The following is a 5,061-nucleotide window of genomic DNA, read 5'->3' as shown; positions in this document are numbered from 1 at the left end:
AGGAAGAGGATCACAAGTACCAGAGGGAGAACTTCAGCTGCCATCCACAGCCTCCCCTCTCCCATCACCAGTGCAAGTTCCAGCAAGCGCCAGATACCTTGGGAAGGGAGCTCACTTACACAGCACCCAGCACAAGCAATCAGAGCAGCGATCCACTGACACAGCTAGCCTACCTTAACCCGCAGCAAAGAGGGACCCAAGAGGGTGCATACATAATTGAGAACAAAAAAAAAAAGAAATCCAAAGAATCAATGAAACAGGAGTTGGTTCTTTGAAAGGATAAACAAGATTGATAAACCCTTAGCAAATCTGACCAAAAGCGAGAAGAGACACAAATTAATAAAACTAGAGATGAAAAACAGATGCCAGGGAAATTAATAAAATCATAGGGACATACTACAAGAATATACACTCCACTAAGTTTGAAAATATGAAAGAAATGGATGAGTTCCTTGATTTATATGACCTACCTAAATTAAATCAAGATGAGGTTAACCACTTAAATAGACCTACAACAAGTATAGAGATCCAAGCAGTTATCAAAAATCTTCAAACTAAAAACTGTACAAGCCCAGATGGATGCACTGGTGAGTTTTCCCAGACCTTCATGGAAGAACTAACACCAATGCTTCTTAAAAGTTACCATAAAATAGAAAAGGAAGGAATCCTACCAAACTCCTACAAAGCCAGCATCATCCTGATACCAAAACCAGACAAAGACAAAACAAAAGAATATTATAGACCAATCTCCCTCATGAACATAGATGCAAAAATTCTCAACAAGAGCCGGGTGTGTTGGTGCACGCCTTTAATCCCAGCACTCGGAGGCAGAGGTAGGAATATTGCCATGAGTTCAAGGCCACTCTGAGACTCCATAGTGAATTCCAGGTCAGCCTGGGCTAGAGACTCTACCTTGAAAAACAAAAAAAAAAAAAAAAAAAACTCAACAAAATATTGCCAAATAGAATGCAAGAATATATCAGATCATTCACCCAAACTAAATAGGCTTTATCCCAGAGATACAGGGATGGTTCAACATACATAAATCAATAAATGTAATACACTACATAAGTGGACTGAAGGGCAAAAATCACAATTCATCTCATTAGATACAGAAAAAGAATTTGATAAAATCCAACATCCCTTCATGATAAAAGTTCTACAGAGACTGGGAATAGAAGGAACATATTCCAACAAAATAAAGGCTGTTTATTACAAACCTACAGCCAACATAATAAAAAACTTGAAGATTTTCCACTAAAATCGGGAATAAAACAAGGTTGTCCACTGTCCACACTTTCAGTTAATATAGTACTGGAAGTCTTAGCCATAGCAATAAGGGAAGAGACGCACATAAAAGGGATACAAATCAGAATGAAAGAGATAAAGTTATCATTATTTGCAGATGACATGATTCTATATATAAAAGACCATAAAAACTCTACCAGCAAACAGTTAGGGCTGATAAACACCTACATCCATGTAGCAGGATAGACAATAAACACACAGAAATCAGTAGCCATCTTATTTGCTAAAATCAAACACACAGAGGATGAAATCAGAGGATCATTCCCATTCACAATTGCATCAAAAAATAAAATAAAATAAAGTACCTTGGAATAAACCTAACCAAGGAAGTGAAGGATCTCTACAATGAAAACTTTAAAACACGCAAGAAAGAAATTGCAGAAAACACTAGGAAATTGAAAGACATGCTTTGTTCTTGGATTGGAAGAATCAATATTGTGAAAATGGCAATCTTACCAAAAGCAATATATACATTTAATGTAATCCCCATCAAAATTCCAATGGCATTCTTCACAGAAATAGAAAAAAAATACAAAAATTTATTTTAAAGCACAGAAAAACCTCAAATATATAAAACAATTTGGAGCAACAAATAAATGAGGCTAGTGATATCACCATACCTGATTTTAACCTATATTAAAGAGCCATAGTTACAAAAACAGTATGGTACTGGCACAAAAACAGACATTTAGATCAATGGAATAGAATAGAGAACCCAGATGTAATTCCATGTAGTTACAGCCACCTGACCTTTGACAGAAATGCCAAAAATACTCATTGGAGAAAAGACACCCTCTTCAGCAAATGGTGCTAGGAAAACTGGATATGTATCTGTAGAAGGATGAAAATAGATCCTTATCTCTCTTCATGCAAAATAATTAAGTCCAAATGGATCAAAGACCTTAATATTAAACCTGAAACTCTGAAACTGCTAGAGGAAAAAGTAAGGGAAACCCTTCAACATATTTGTAAAGACTTTTTGCTATATTCACAGTGTCCTTTGCCATACAAATGCTTTGTAATTTCATGAGGTCCCAGCAGTTGATCTGTGGTTCTATTTCTTGAGCAATTGGGGTTATATTCAGAAAGTCTATTTCTGTGAATTCCCACCAACAGTGCAGAAGGATTCCTCTTTTTCTGCAGCCTCGCCAGCATTTATGGTCATTTGTTTTCATGATGGTAGCTAATCTGACAGGAGTGAGACAGAATCTCAGTGTAGTTTTAATCTTCATTTACCTGATGACTAGGGATATAGGACATTTTTAGATGTTTATATGCCATTTGTATTTCTTCTTTTTTTTTGGATTTTTGAGGTAGGGTCTCACTCTAGCTCAGGCTAACCTGGAATTCATTCTGTAGTCTTAGGGTGGCCTTGAACTCACGGTGATCCTTCTACCTCTGCCTCCCAAGTGCTGGGATTAAAGGAATGTGCCACCACACTTGGCTTCTTCTTTTTTTAAATTTTTATTTATTTGAGAGCAACAGAGAGAGGAGTGGGGGGAGAATGGGCGTGCCAGGGCCTCCAGCCACTGCAAACCTCTTTGCTATATTCACAGTGTCCTTTGCCATACAAATGCTTTGTAATTTCATGAGGTCCCAGCAGTTGATCTGTGGTTCTATTTCTTGAGCAATTGGGGTTATATTCAGAATGGGAGAAAGTCTTTGCCAGCTATACATCTGATAGAGGATTAATATCTAGGTTATACAAAGAACTCTAAAATTAAGTAAGAAACCAAACAATCCAATTAAACGGGCTATGAAACTAAATAGAGAGTTCTCAAAAGAATAAATACAAGGCTGGAGAGATGGCTTAGTGGTTAAGCACTTGCCTGTGAAGCCTAAGGACCCCAGTTTAAGGCTCGATTCCCTAGGACCCACGTTAGCCAGATGCATCTGGAGTTCGTTTGCAGTGTAGAGGTTCCTAAAACAGCTAAAGATTGATCTACCATATGACCCAGCTATACCACTGCTAGGCATATATCCTAGGGACTCATCTCACTACCTTCGAGATACTTGTTCAAGCATGTTTATTGCCGCTCTATCCACAATAGCTAGGAAACGAAACTGGCCTAGATGTCCCTCAACTGATGAGTGGATAATGAAGACATGGCACATTTACACAAAATTAAGGTATGAATTTTGCAGGAAAATGGATGGATATGGAAAGTATTATACTTTATGAGGTAATCCAGGCCCAGAAAGCCAAATGTCACATGTTCTCTCTCATATGTGGATCCTTGCTACAAATGATTGGACTTCTATATGAGTAGAAATAAAACTCAGTAGCAGTGGTAAAGCAAGAAGATGGAAAACTAGACTCCCTGATTGGCACTACTGAGCCAATTCTGAGCACTCACATCTAGACTCCTTAATATGAGATAGTATGCTCTCCTTATTAGTTATGCCATTTTGAATATTGTTATGATTAATCAAAATTATTCTAATATATTGAAAAATCATTTTAAATGCCTTATTTCTATAACTTCAAATGTTCTCTGGATACTCAACATATCTTGCCCTGTACCTTACATCATGTCTCTACCCGAGTGATACTTTCTCCTAGAATCCAGTGTAACTACCCTTTATCTAACAGTATCAGGGATGGAGAGATGGCTCAGCGGATAAGGCACTTGCCCACAAAGCCCAAGTACCCATGTTCCAATCTCCAGATCCCTCTTAAGACAGATGCATATGTGAGGCAAGTGCAAGGTTGCACAGGACCACTAGGTGACACAAGCATCTGGAGTTCATTGCAGTGGCTGAGGTCCTGTGCACTAATTCTCTGTAATAAAAAGTATAATTTGGGGGCTGGAGAGATGGCTCAGTGATTAAGGCACTTGCCTGCAAAGCCTAAGGACTGGGTTGGATTCCTCAGTACTCACATAAAGCCAGATGCACAAAGTAATGCATGCATCTGGAGTTTGTTTGCAGTGGCTGGAGGCCCTGGTGTTCCTCTCTTTATCTCCCCCCTCTCTCTCATAAATAAATAAAATATATAAAAATAAATAGGGCAGGAGAGATGGCTCAGCAGTTAAGGAACTTTCCTGAAAAGCCTAAGGACCTGAGTTCAGTTCCCCAGTACCCACATAAAGCCAGGTACACAAAGTGATGCATGTGTCTGGAGTTCATTTGCAGTGACTAGAGACCCTGATGTGCCCATTCTCTCTCCTTTCTTCTTCCTTCCCCGCCTCTCAAATAAGTAAATGAAAATTTTAAAAAATAATAAAATAAAAGTATCATCTTGGTCAGGATAAACTGTAAGGCTTAAGCTTCTCAGAAAATTGAACAAGACCTAGAATTCATGTTGATGCCAACAAAGTGCAAACACCATAAATCATCCAGGGAGAAAACAATATGCTTATTTGAATTCTCATATTTTTTAAATTTTACATTTCTTTTAATATTTATTCTATTTTATCATGGTTGATGAATATTTGTAGACATACCTTATCTCTTTTACTAAATTCTATATTGCTGTATGTTGATGCCAGTTTTCACTAGCTCTTGAAAAGAAAATGTAAATCTCTTTCCAGTTCCATATTCAACGATGTCATGCTGGGAGCCTGAAATGGAATGTGGTAGTAGACATGATGCTTTTTTCATTTACACTATGAAAATAAATCAATATTACAAATATGGGATTTTATTAGTTATGTACACAGTGTGTATACAACCATGTTGGTACCATCATTAGCTTCCTCCCTTTCCACCCCCCTCTACAGGGACCCTCTTCGTTGGAGAATGTGGGTCATG

The sequence above is a fragment of the Jaculus jaculus genome, chromosome X, assembly GCF_020740685.1.
Source record: "Jaculus jaculus isolate mJacJac1 chromosome X, mJacJac1.mat.Y.cur, whole genome shotgun sequence".
In the NCBI taxonomy this organism is placed as follows: domain Eukaryota; kingdom Metazoa; phylum Chordata; class Mammalia; order Rodentia; family Dipodidae; genus Jaculus; species Jaculus jaculus.
This window is presented reverse-complemented; position numbering follows the sequence as displayed.